General features: G+C 44.6%; 1 protein-coding gene across 1 annotated transcript in view; it reads left to right on the forward strand.

The window, feature by feature from the left end:
- Positions 1 to 14,563, forward strand: part of LOC137324060 (receptor tyrosine-protein kinase erbB-4-like) — a 938,904-nt gene that overhangs the window by 90,110 nt on the left and 834,231 nt on the right. The gene's annotated exons all lie outside the window — the stretch shown is intronic.

Raw genomic sequence — 14,563 nt, forward strand, 5'->3', positions numbered from 1 at the left:
TCCTTGTATTACCTCCCTCAGTCTACCCTTCCTTGTATTACCTCCCTCGGTCTATCCTTCCTTGTATTACCTCCCTCAGTCTGCCCTTCCTTGTATTACCTCCCTCAGTCTATCCTTCCTTGTATTACCTCCCTCAGTCTACCCTTCCTTGTATTACCTCCCTCAGTCTGCCCTTCCTTGTATTACCTCCCTCAGTCTGCCCTTCCTTGTATTACCTCCCTCAGTCCACCCTTCCTTGTATTACCTCCCTCAGTCTACCCTTTTAACGATGTGATAATTGTTAGTAACTGCCAATCAACCTCTCTGGCCCAGAAAGTAAAGAATTAAAAGCCTGAAGTCTCATTTCTTCGGGTAGTGAATTGTTGCTGGAGATTTTAAAGATGTCAAATTTAAATTTTAAAAAAAAATTCTTACTTTTTCTTTCCATCCTTTTTTCTCTCTCTCTAATCCAATCTTTCTCTCCCTCTCTTTATTTCTCTTTCTGTACCTTATTTGTCTCTAATTCACCCTATTTCCTTCTCCGTCGTTCCTCTGTTTCTTTCTCAGTCCTTAAATCCCATTGATTAAGGAGATACCCTGTTGGTCCCATCGCTCACTAAGTCCCAGATGCCCCGATTCCCTCACACTTACAGCAACTTATAGGGCAAAAACATTTGGAGCTGTAGAGTGCAGGAAAAAGTCTAACAACTTATGCAGCGAGTCGTTCTGATCTGGAATACGCTGCCTGAAAGGGTTGTGGAAGCAGATTCAGTCGTGGCTTTCAAAAAGGAATTGGATAAATACTTGAAGGGAAAAAATTTGCAGGGCTACGGGGAAAGAGCGGGGGAATGGGACTAACTGGATTGCTCTTACAAAGAGCCAGCACAGGCTCGATGGGCCGAATGGCCTCTCCTGTGCTGTAACCGTTCTATAATTCTATGGTTCACTGGGCCTGCCGCGAGATGCCCCACTCCCGCAAATTCTGGGCCAATATGTTCTGTCTCTTTCTTTTTTATATTTTGTGTGATCACATTTACACCAATTTTTAAAAATGCCAGTTAATGGAAAATGTGTAACTGAGCTCGAAGCTACAAAGGAAATTTACTATTCAGTAGGTTAATGAGGGTTAGTTTGCCATTAAAAATTGTGCGCTTTAGGTATAGATAGATGACAAAGTATACATGAAGAAAGACAAATTAACATTCATTATGCCTAAATGATGCACTATAAGTAGCACTAAATGTTATCTGTATGTAAATGTGCAGCAGTATGTTGTAAAATAGGATGTGCCCAGATGTAATCATTTTACATTAATAGGAGGCATGCTGGAAAATTCTGTGATAACCTTGTCTGTGTGTATGCACATGTGTGTATATGTGTGTATATATATATATGTGTGTGTATCTATATATATGTGTGTGTGTGTATGCGTATATATGTGTGTGTGTGTATGCGTATATATGTGTGTGTATGTGTATATATGTGTGTGTGTGTAAATATGTGTGTGTATCTGTATATATGTGTGTATGTATATGTGTGTATGTATATGTGTATATGTGTGTATGTGTATATGTGTGTGTGTATGTGTATCTGTATATATGTGTATGTGTATATATGTGTGTGTGTGTATATGTGTATGTATATGTGTATGTGTGTGTGTATATGTGTGTGTGTATGTGTATCTGTATATATGTGTATGTGTATATATGTGTGTGTGTATATGTGTGCATGTATGTATATGTACATGTATACGTGTGTGTATATGTGTTGGGGGGTGATGTGATGTTGGATCCAGTATCAGGAATGTGTACATAGACGTAGTCCTTTTACATTCAAACTGTTTTCTGCCACTCTGCAGGTTTCGAGTGATAGCCCTGTCAGGTTGTGTGTGTAAATGTGTGTGAGGGGTAGAAGATTGGATCCAGGGTGAGTAGCACGTAGATGGATTCAATCCACATTCATTTTGCTTTCTGAAATTCCTCAGACCTTTCTAGCTTACATCCCTGTCGCTATGTGCCAATGTACAAACCAAGCAGAGCCAGCACCCTGGTGTTACATTTGTCGCAGAAGTGAAGTCACAGTTTGCTTTTCTAAGTTAGTGTGTCAGTCTGAAATAGATGTTTGACAAATCTTTCCTGAACTCACTGAAGCTTTTTTCTAATAATTAAAAGCAAACACCAGTTGATGGTGAGCAGGCAGTGTGGATGGCAGTTACTCAGAGATTTCTTATTCATAGAATCATAGAATTATACAACACAGAAGGAGGCCATTCGGCCCATCGTGCCTGTGCCGGCTCTTTGATAAAGCTATCAAATCAGTCCCACTCCCCTGCTCTTTCCCCATAGTCCTGCAAATGTTTCCTTTTCAATAATATACCCAATTCCATGTGAAAGTTACAATTGAATCTGCTTCCACCAAACTTTCAGGCAGTGCATTTCAGTGTTTGAATGGTTTCCTGTGTGTGTGCATGTGTCCTGCCGCCTGCTTGCCCTGTCTCCTCCTTCTCCTCCCTCCCCCTCACTGTAAAACTCACTTTTTAAGCCACATTTTTAGTTAACAGACAGAGGAATATATTGCAAAACACAAACTCGTGTTTTATTAAAATGTGTTCAGAACAGTTTGTTTTTACTTTTAAAACCCGGTCATATTAAACATCTGATGAACACAATGAAGCGATTGTTTTGGGGGTGGCTGTGTGTGTGAAAGACTTCGTCCCACGGGATCGTAGACTTGGTTGAACTGAATCTGTTCCCCCGTTCACATCTCCAGTTCTCAGTGGAGTGAATTTCCCAGGGTCAGGGAGGGAGGGAGGGAGGGGTGGGGGAGGGAGGGAGGGTGGGGCAGGGGAGGAAAGGAGGGAGGGGGAAGGGAGGGAGGGAGGGAGGGTGGGGCAGGGGGAGGGAGGGGCAGGGGGAATGAGGGAGGGAGGGTGGGGCAGGGGAGGAAAGGAGGGAGGGGCAGGGGGAGGGGGAAGGGAGGGAGGGAGGGTGGGTGGGGCAGGGGGAGGGAGGGAGGGAGGGTTGGGCAGGGGGAGGGAGGGTGGGGCAGGGGGAGGGAGGGAGGGTGGGGCAGGGGAGGAAAGGAGGGAGGGGGAAGGGAGGGAGGGAGGGAGGGTGGGGCAGGGGGAGGGAGGGGCAGGGGGAATGAGGGAGGGAGGGTGGGGCAGGGGAGGAAAGGAGGGAGGGGCAGGGGGAGGGGGAAGGGAGGGAGGGAGGGTGGGTGGGGCAGGGGGAGGGAGGGAGGGTGGGGCAGGGGGAGGGAGGGATGGAGGGATGGAGATAGGAGGGAGGGTGGGGCAGGGGGACGGAGGGATGGAGAAACGGAGGGGCGAATGACCACTGGCAGGATGGCCCTGATGGAAAAGTTTAGCTCCCGTCACCCAATCATATGGCATCCCTGACAGGCAGCAGTGAAGAATTTCACAGCCTGGACCATCCTGTCTGTGGAGAGCAAAAAACGGGGAACTTTTATTGATAAAACCTGAGGACTGGGGAGTATATCCCATGCCTGCACCCCCCTCTCCCCCCGACCTTCCTTGGGCAGGCATGGACGGATAGGGAGGAGGAACAGCAGAGCAGGAAGAATATTTAAAAAGCACAATTGAAACTAGGATTCTGCAGCCTCTGTTATATCTTTTGATTTGTCGAAGAATCGATGCTGATACTCCTCAGAATGAACAAAGAAGAATAACGGCCAAATATGTTGTCGAACTGACTTTGCCTCTTTAAACTCTTTGTATTAAGGGGCCTTATATTGGCACTGTGCCCACTTTTAACTTTGGAGGCATCTAATGCAGCAATTTTATTAAGAGGCTTGATTTCTGCTTCTACAGATCTTTTGCCCAAGGCAAAGAGCTTGAAACTGTCTCCAGTGTCTTAACCGTTTTGTTGGCATAAGTTAAATGTAGCTTTAAACAACACAATTTCAGAATGACATTCAACTCAGTTCAGGTTTGCTGTGCTTTGAAAAAATGTTTTCCCTTTTTTTCTCTCTTTTACCGCACAATGCTCAATAACACACTTTCAAACTATGTCCAGTTAGAGAGCTGGCTGGTCAGTACAGCTGGTAACACTACAAACAGATTACAAACCCAGTTAAAAATATGGAGCTGTCCTTTTTTTAATGGTGATGTACTCTTTAAATAGGTTAGGTTTTAATGATATAAGGAATGAGTCTCAATGCAAATGAGTGAGGCTTGACAGGTAGGTTGGGCAAGGCAGATTGTTCCTCTTCTCCAATGTCAATACATGACATAGACACGATCCAACTGGGAGCAAGCAAGATGATGCGAGGACCTTCTCACTTACCCCCTCCTTCTGCAAGTTGTTTGATATCCAACTATACTCCCATTCCCTACATTATAACGGTGACTATACTTCAAAAGCACTTCATGGGCTGTAAAGTGCTTTGGGACGTCCTGAGGTCGTGAAAGGCGCTATATAAATGCAAGTCTTTCCTTCTTTTCTTTATGTTGCAGCCTATCTGAAAATTGTAAACAATTTTACAACACCAAGTTATAGTCCAGCAATTTTATTTTAAATTCACAAGCTTTCGGAGGCTTCCTCCTTCGTCAGGTGAACGATGTGAAAATGAAATCCTCGAAATGAAATCGCATTTATAATTCACAGAACAATGCTTGGTGAGTACAGACAGTTTTTTCAACTGCCCGTTGCCAAGGCAATCAGTGTGCAGACAGACAGGTGTTACCTGCCAGGTCTCAGAATATACAATATTGTTTACAATTGTCAACCCCAGTCCATCACCGGCATCTCCACATCATATCTGAAAATTGACAGAACAGTCAGGTGAAGTCAGGGAACAGCATCAAGTTGGGAGATGAGAGGACTGAGGTTAAACTCTGAGCTTGAAGTGAAGCTAGGGCAGGAATTTAAGCTTGAGAAAATTGAAAAGTTAGCGACTGAATACATTTGTGTCTTCAGAAGCTCAGGACAACATTTCCAATAAGTCTCATGGTTATGGAAAGACAGTAACTTGCTGTTTCCCACACTTTGTATTGGTACATGAAGAATCTATAGCTTGCCGTCCCAAAAGTTTTTAAAAGTTGCCCTTGCAAAACTTTTAGGACATGGCTGTTCCGTAATTGGCAATTGAAGGGTTGATCTTAACTGCTTCAGCTGGCAGAACGCACGTGCTTTTTGCCGACTAGCACTGAAGTTTCAGTTCGGTGTGCAAAGAATGAATGGCACGCAAGAGAAATGTAGTTCTCGAGCAAAATTATTTAGGTTGTCAGCCGCATAGCACCCAGACAGTCTCGTGGTAGGGTGCTGGGCCCCCACCCACAGAGCTGAAGTTCAGATTCCAGTGCAGACTGTCACTTGAATTGGACAGCCTTTAAAGGGCACATTTCAGCAGTTCCCAGTCATACCACCAGATGGAGCACTTTACAGACATGCAGCCCTCCATCTCAGGTTCAGCAGGACCATTGCCATCCCGCAGAGCCACCACCTGTTGGCCCGTCACAAAACAGTGGGGGGCTGTGGAGGCGCCATGTTACAGACCATCCCGTTCATCTTGCCAAGAGCTAATGCGGCGTTAACAGCACAGAAAGATACAAAGGGAAGGAAAAGTGAAAGCATAAACCAACGGCAGAAGAATCAGGTAAAACAAACAATATTCAATATTAGAAACATCTTCACAGTGGTCAGAACAGGGCACTGCCCTCCAGGATTTATCAGCTGCCAAAATGAGCCTGCAAATCGCTCAGATACAAAATACTCTTATCATTAATTTCAGTCATGCTACAAAAAAGAAGACTTGCATTTCTATCGTGCCTTTCACAACCTCAGGGTGTCCCAAAGTGCTTTACAGCCAATGAAGTACTTTTGAAGTCTAATCACTGTTGTAATGTAGGAAACAAGGCAGCCAATTTGCGCACAGCAAGGTCCCACAAACAGCAATGAAATAAATTACAAGATAATCTGTTTTATGTATTGGTTGAGGGATAAATATTGGCCAGGACACCTGCTTCGGAATAGTACCATGGGATCTTTTACATCCACCAGAGAGGGCAGACCGGGCCTCGGTTTAACGTCTCATCCGAAAGATGGCACCCCTGACAGTGCAGCACTCCCTCAGTATTGCACTGGGAGTGTCAGCCTGGATTTTATGCTCAAGTCCCTAGAGTTTGGATTTGAATGCACAACCTTCTGATTTAAGAGATGAGAGTGTGACCCACTGAGCCACAACTGAAAGTACCAGTCAAGCCTTGCTTACACCAACTCCAGCGTAGCTGACACTGAGTAACGCTGGTGTAAGAATTTGAACGGAAGTGAGAGTGCACGGATAATTAAAACTCACTTAGTTGTTATTTGATATCTGAATCAAACCACCGCACCTCAGTGATGTGTGTGAGGAGGATAAACGCATAAGTCCTGAGTGAGTCACAAAGCTGGGTAGCGTGAAGGGATTCCGACAATGTCATAATGCGTAAGGGTAAAAGCTCTGGCTCTTTATCAAGATCGACGCATCTTGGAGGCCTGTTACTGCCTCATAGTATGTAGCTGCTCTCCTGTGACATGCAGTGCAAACAAAGGCCAATATCAGTGTGGGTCAAATCTGCTGAAACAATAGCTTAGCTCTGCATGGCAAGTCCTGCGATTGGAATGGGAGAGCCCGCACTCTGTCACCGCCTGTCCTGCCAACGGCAAGGGGCCATGGTAATCTTGGTGAAATTGCAATCAAACTGCTGGTGGCTTTCCACCTGCGTAGATTCAAAGGAATAACACGGTATGGAGCATGTTTCAAGGACGACGCCCCTCTTGGGAGCTCAGGCGACGTTGATAAACTAGTCGAGCTTTGCTCTTGCTCCTTGCTGTGCTGCTACCTCGTGACACGTTGCAGCCTGTGTTAATCGGAATCAAACTCACTCCTGCAGCTTTTTTTTTACCCTATATGGGCTCACTGTTTTGTGAGAATCAGTAGCAGGGAGTTGAGTGCCACAATTCCAGACAGTAGGTGCTCCCAACTCCAGATGCAGTTCTGTTGTGCCACATCTCTCACGCTGGGTGAGGTACAGCTGCTTCTTTCACTGTGGAGGAGTTGTAAAACCTCGGGAGAAAAGGCAAAAGACTTGCATTTCTATAGCGCCTTTCACAACCTCAGGACGACCCAAAGTACAGCCAATGAAGTGTTTCTGAAGTGCAGTCACTGTTGTAACGTAGGAAACGCAGCAGCCAATTGGCGCACAGCAAGGTCCCACAAACAGCAATGTGATAATGAGCAGATCATCTGTTTTAAGTTGCTGGTTGAGGGATAAATATTAGCAAAGGAGTTTTGGCCCAGACTTTGCTGAAAAATTAACGGCGGTGAGCGACACACGCAGTTATTATTTTGCAAATCGGCCAGAAACAGTGGCGAGGAAGAGATACCCCGTGAATTGCGAATTGCTACAAGTTTCTGGTCGATTTGCACCGCTCAGCCATTAGCTTTGTGAAAACAGCATCTCGCCCTCAACCTCCCCGTGAGTTTCTTGAAGTTGCTGCATTTGCACGTTAATTGCCCATTAATCTCGCCACAGAAACTTAACTCTAGTAATTAACAGCGTAAGTACACTTTTAATGACGTGATAATTGTTAATGACTGCCAATCAACATAAGAACATAAGAAATAGGAGCAGGAGTTGGCCACACGGCCTCTCGAGCCTGCTCCGCCATTCAATCAGATCATGGCTGATCTTCGACCTCAACTCCACTTTCCTGCCCGATCCCCGTATCCCTTGATTCCCCCAGAGTCCAGAAATCTATCGATCTCAGTCTTGAATATACTCAACGACTCAGCATCCACAGCCCTCTGGGGTAGAGAATTCCAAAGATTCACAACCCTCTGAGTGAAGAAATTCCTCCTCATCTCAGTCTTAAATAGCCGACCCCTTATCCTGAGACTATGCCTCTCAATCAACCTCTCTTGCCTTGAATGTGACCAATTAAAAGTGTGGCGTGTCATTCCTTCAGGTTGTGAAAAATTTCAAATTTTAATTTATTATTTTTTTACTTTTCCTTTCAGTTTCGTTTTCATCCCTCTCTTGATCCAATCTTTCTTTCCCTCTCTTTATTTCTCTTTCTGTACTTGATTTGACATTGAATCCACCCACTCTAATTCACCCTCCTTTTCAGTCGTTCCTCTCTTTCTTTCCCAATCTTTGAATCTCATTGATTAAGGGGATACACTGTTGGTCCCGTCGTTCACTAAGGTCCCAGATGCCCTGATTCCTGTTATTAGCTCGCACTTCCAGTAACTTTATGAGTAAAATGTTTTTGTTTGGAAGGATGCAGGAACAAGTCTAAGTAACTGGGCACGCTGTGAGATGCCCCTCTCCACCAAACTCTGGACCATTGGAAAGACTGGTATTTACACGTATGTTTAAAATATGCATGTTGTAAGGCAGATAAGCAGCTTCAACTGCAACACCCAGTTTTAACAATGTGCCATTTCCAAATAGCACCATCGCCTATTCAACCTTTGAACTTGGCTCAGTTGGTAACTCATACAACTCTTAACTCAGAAGGCTGTGGCTTCACCAGCCCCACTTGAGGACTAGAGTTATATATTCTAGGCAGATGCTCCAGCGCAGTATTGGGAAGGGGGTGGTGCATTGTTGTAGCTGTTGTTCTTCTGAAACTGGGGTCCTGTGTGCCTGTCTGGCCGACACTCCTCCCGCAATCTGTCTGACAAGAAAAAAAAAACCCACATGAATCGGTTGTTCATCTCAGGGCTGTTTTGTGGGATGTTGCTGCTGCGGAATGGCCACCGAGTTTGCTTAAAGAAGTCCATGTGCTCCCGAGAGGTAGTCGTGAAGCATTTTGCTAGCATGATAAAGAGCGGTAGGTATCTCATTATGTGATGAAGATGAATTAGTTGTTCCGGTGAGCTGCTGGAGGTGTTTATTCTTTCTCTGCCTTCATCTTTTCTAGCATTTGTTTACTTGGCAAATTTTGACTAAAAACCTTGGGATAAATTGTGTGTGAACATATTCTGGGCAAGGTGTGGTCTTTATATGCCTTGTGTTAAACCCCCTGTTAAAGTGGCCCCTGGGAGGCTAATAAAAAAACGGTACACATTCTCAATATGAATAAGAAGAGCTTTGCAAATTGCCTGTACTATTGAACAGAAGTACAAAGCAACATTTCAGTGATTTTTCCAGTGACCTATAATTAACGAACTAATAGTAAAGCATTGTTTAACTTGTAAGTACATTATCTTTGTAACAGTTGCTGTTCTCTTCTTGCCTTTTTTCAGTTCTCTTGACGAATTTTCACTGCCAGCTTTGCCCTTCCCTTCCTCCCCTCCTGAAGAAACTGACCCCTTGCTGGGAGTACAATGCAGGTTGCCATCCTGTACCTTGGTCAAGTGGTCATTCTCATGTGCCAGTTCTAGACAGCGAGTGTTGCCAGGCTATTTGACTATGGAGAGCATCGCAGCTGAGCCTGCTCCTGCTCTCGCCTGATGCACGCAGGAGTCACTGAATAGTGATTAGGAGCAGCAACCCTGGGTGCTTTTATACCCTACTGGGGGGCTTTGAGGCCAAATATCTCACCTGTTCCATCACCCAGGCTAAGAAAAGAAAAAAGATAGACGCATTTACATATCACCTATCACGACCTCAGGACGTCCCAGAGTGCTTTATAGCCAATGGAGCACCGTCACTGTTGTGATGTAGGAAACGCGGTAGCCAATTTGCGCACAGCAAGGTCCCACAAACAGCAATGCAATTATGACCAGATAAACTGTTTTTCAGTGATGTTGGTTGAAGGATAAATATTGGCCAGGACATTGGGGTGGACTCCCCTGCTTCTCTTCTTCAAATAGCACCATGGGATCTTTTACAAATACCTGAGTGGGCAGATGGAGCCTCAGTTTAACATCTCATCCAAAAGACAACACCTCCGACAGTGCAATACTCCCTCAGTACTGCACTGGAGTGTTAACCTTGCTTTGTGCTCAAGTCTATGGAGTAGGGGTCGAACCCACGACCTTCTGCCTCAGAGGTGAGTGTGCGACTGACACTATCAGGGTGAGCTAACTCAGTACAGAGCAGGATTGTGCCTGAGATCCAACTGTTCTGGTTTGTATGCCTCAGCTGCTCAATGGCTGAATTCACTGAGCCATCAAAGGAGCTTTTACAGTATTTCCTTAAGACTCTGCTTCCTTGAGCAGAATGCTTAGATTATTTACTGTGCGCTCCTTTTACTTAAGGCATTTTACTCAACCATTTAGCTCACAGTTTCCTTTAAAAAAACAACAACTTGCATTTATATAGCGCCTTTAACATAGTAAAACGTCCCAAGGTGCTTCACAGGAGTGATTATCAAACAAAATTTGACCCCGAGCCACATAAGGAGATATTAGGACAGGTGACCAAAAGCTTGGTCAAAGAGGTAGGTTTTAAGGAGCGTCTTAAAGGAGGAGAGAGAGGCAGAGAGACGGAGAGGTTTAGGGAGGGAATTCCAGAGCTTAGGGCCTAGGCAGCTGAAGGCACGGCCGCCAATGGTGGAGTGATGAAAATCAGGGATGCACAAGCAGGCAATGCCATGACAGGAATCACTCAGTAATTTTTGTGCATACAAATGAAATGGTATGACACTGTCCCACAACCACATTTTTTTATCAGCAACACAAAAATGTGTTAATGCATTTGTTAGAGAAATCAACTACCAAATTAACCCTTTCACCAAATGTGAATGATGGTTCCAAATCAATGTACATTCCTCGTGATTTGTGGATCTAATGTAAAAATGGGCTGGTCTCATCTCCATCTATTTGTATGGAGCACATTCTATCTCAAGCCATAGGTGTAGGCTGAAATTCCACAGTTAATGAAAAGGAAGGTTAGGCTTGCTTTTCTTTATAATTGACAATCTGCTAGTGAAATTGTAGGAATACACAGCTTTGTAAGCTGCTGAGAGTGCTTCCACACACGTGACTCTTGAGGATGTGATTTTGTTAGCGGATCATTAATTACGGAGAGTAACGGGCGTTCTCCTGTTAAAAGAGAAACTTCACCCTCAGTTCCTCAGGCTACAGTTATATTACGGCTGTATGTTTCACATCAGGCTAGAGTTAAACGAGGGCTGTAGCAGGCTACTGTTATACCAGGGTTGTAATAGCCTACAGTTGTACCAGGGCTGAAATAGCTTACAATTGTACTAGGGCTGTAATAGCCTATAGTTGTACTGGGCTGTATTAGCCTACAGTTGTACTAGGAATGTAATAACCTATAGTTATATCAGGGCTGTAATAGCCTACGGTTATACCAGGGTTGTAATAGTCTACAGTTGTACTAGGGCTGTAATAGTCTACTGCTACAATGCTATTAGAGCTGTATATTAGGGCTGACCAGGCTACAATGCTATTAGAGCTGTATATTAGGGCTGACCAGGCTACAATGCAATTAGAGCTGTATATTACGCATGGGCAGTGCAGCATTCTTGACCATTTCAAAGTCAGGGAGACATCTTGAAAAGATCTCCTAAGATTGATGCCGAACGCTATAAAATCCATAGATGGATCCCAATGAATTCATGGACTCCATGCAGCAAAGCAAAGTGTACAGTCTCAGCTATGCTGCAGCAGTTCAGAAGTGCAAGCAGTATGTGACTATCTGCTGGAGATAGCCTCTCATTTCTTGCCCAAGTGTGTTCAGGTGGCCTTGAATGCAAATTGCATTGGGTAATGAGTCGCTACAAAACGAAAACCACATCTTACTGGCACACACTGCGCAGTTATAGCTGACCTATAGGTCTCACCTATTCAAGCTACTTAAGAGTTTCACAGATAGAGGCACTGGAGAAGGTGCTAAAAAGATTTACAAGGATGATGCCAGAACTGAGAGTTTCAAACTATTAAGAAAGACTGAACAGGCTGGGGTTATTTTCTCTAGAAAAGAAAAAGCTGAGGGGTGACCTGATAGAGGTCTTTAAAATTATGAAAGGGTTCAATAGGGTAGATATAGAGAAGATGTTTCCACTTGTGGGGGAGACCAGAACGAGGCCAAAAATATAAGACAGTCACCAATAAATCAGTAGGGAATTCAGGAGAAACATCTTTACCCAGAGAGTGGTCAGAATGTGGAACTTACTGCCACATGGAGTGGTTGAGGCAAATGGCAAAGGTGCCTTTAAGGGGAAGCTAGATAAGTACATGAGGGAGTAAGGAATAGAAGGATAGGCTGATAGGGTGAGATGAAGTTGGGTGGGAGGAGGCTCGTGTGAAGCATAAACACCGGCACGGACCGGTTGGGCCGAATGGCCTGTTTCCGTGCTGTAAATTCTATGTAATATATGATACTTTTCAAAATTGGAAAAAAAAATGATGTGAAGGTCCCAGGCCCAAGCACAGGACATCACCAAGGCTGAAGAGTCAACACGGTAAATCAGAAAGTAGAAATGAGGTAACGCAAAGCTTGAATTTTAAAAGTCTGAAGATTATAAGAGGAAGGCGAAACTGAGAGAGATGAGGAGTTCTGCAGTTTTGAAGCTGTGAAAAGAATGAGTTAGAATACGAGATGGCGTGATGAGTCTTGAGTTCAGCTGGCTGAAGTTGTAGGGAAAGGGGAGAGTGCATTTGAAGTTTTGAAGTGTAGAAGGAACGAGATAGGAACGTGCAGGGGCAATGACCCCTGTAGTAACTATAAAATAGTTTGCCCCGGGTCTTTGTCCCACCTAAATCAACGACATTAACAGTTACCAGCATCTGCTGAAGTATCGCTTAATGTTGCTGAGGGAACATTTTGTTTAAATTTGCATGTGGCTTTTCACCAGTGAGGAGGTTAATCAGCTACCATGGTACTCAATTACTGATTCATTACACAAGCGTTTCCAGCGGCTCTGTAACCAGCTCGCTTTGAATCAGTTCAATGTGGCACTCTTACTTTCCCATTTCGAAAATGTTCCATGCTGAGGGAGAAGTTAATCTGAATTGTCAGGTCACATCGAATTTAAATAGGCCTACTACCTTTTCCAAGGTCCAACATCAGACCTTGCTGTGCGCAACTTTGGCTGCCATGTTTCTTTACATTACAACAGTGACTGCACTTCAAAATTATTTCATTGCCTGTAAAGCACTTTGGAACGTCCTGAGGTTGTGAAAGGCACTTTGTAAATGCAAGTCCGTTCATCCTTCCTTCCATCCTTCCTCTCTTCTGTTCTTCTTTCCTTCCTTCCTCCTTCCCTCCCTCTCTTCCTTCCTTCCTTCCTTCCCCCTTCCCTTCCTCTCTTCTGTCCTTCTTTCCTTCCTTCCTCCTTCCCTCCCTCTCTTCCTTCCTTCCTTCCTTCCTTCCCCCTTCCCTTCCTCTCTTCTGTCCTTCCTTCCTTCCTTCCTCCTTCCCGTCTTCTCTTCCTTCCTCCCTCCCTTCCTTCCTCTCTTCTGTCCTTCCTTTTTTCTTTTCTTCCTTCCTCCTTCTCTTCTTCTCTTCCTCCCTTCCTCCCTTCCTTCCATCTTCTCTTCTGTCCTTCCTTCCTTCCTTCCTTCCTCTCTCTCTCTCTCTCTCTCTGTGGGACATGTGTCGTTCTTTATAACATTTGCAATCTTGTAGAATTAATATGTCCACCCCATCCATGTGGTTGACTGCGGAAGCCTGCTGTCTGTCGAAGTCTGCCATGTAGAGGGTTGAAGTCCTGAGAGAGCAGCACTGCAGCCCGAGTCCTGCGTGCCCGTTTAGTACCTCTATGCAAATGCTGTGCAGAGAACCAATCCTCATTAATTGTTCTGGATTAACATTTTGCTGCTGAGCTCTCCTATGGCGTCTTACCCAACGTATGTGCTCCTGTGGCTCAGTGGCTGAATCGATGGAATTGCGTGTTTGCGATCTGTACAGAGCTTGAACCCCTGGTCTGAGCAGCGTTAGTTGGTCTCAGTGAAGGCAATGCTGCAATTCACTTTGATGCCCTGGTCTAGGAATATTAAAAATTGCCTAGGGCTCTCCTTATGTTGTGACAACCCCCCTTCCCCTCCCCCCTTGCTTGAAATGTGAATGTGCGGACATCAGACACAACTGTGATGCCCCACACGGCTGAGTGGCCTGCTGACACTCACTATCCAGGCTCACCCCACAGAGTGTGTCTATTTGGATGAAGCACTGACAGGTTACCACTACCTATGGAGCCATACCTCAGTGTGAGTTGGTGCCTTCAAGGAGAAGAGGGGTAAGGGAAGAAAACTGGTGAAGAAAACATGCAGTGCATCACATCATGTGCCTTCTCGTTCCTTTAGTATTGAATTCAGTACCAAAAAAAGGCACTGTATCAAAGACCTCTCTGTGTGTCCCTCACTATATTAATATCCACCTTTTACAATCCTGTAACAAAACGCCAATTGTGAAGATGTATGGCATGGAATAGAAAACAGTTCTAGGCGATTGAATGCAGTCCAAATCCAAGCCAAACCGAGGTCAAGTATAAATTGTACCCTCTCGATGGAAATGTGAGTATAAATCAGTCTGAACCAAAACCTTCTCTTGCCTCGTTTCTACAGTATAAACCTAATTTGTATTACAGCAGTTTCTAGGTTATTTAGATTAAAATACATAGGATATATAAAGATTGTTGGTTCAAACCTTACTCCAGGCCAG

This window comes from Heptranchias perlo, chromosome 7 (genome assembly GCF_035084215.1).
Source record: "Heptranchias perlo isolate sHepPer1 chromosome 7, sHepPer1.hap1, whole genome shotgun sequence".
Taxonomy (NCBI): Eukaryota; Metazoa; Chordata; class Chondrichthyes; order Hexanchiformes; family Hexanchidae; genus Heptranchias; species Heptranchias perlo.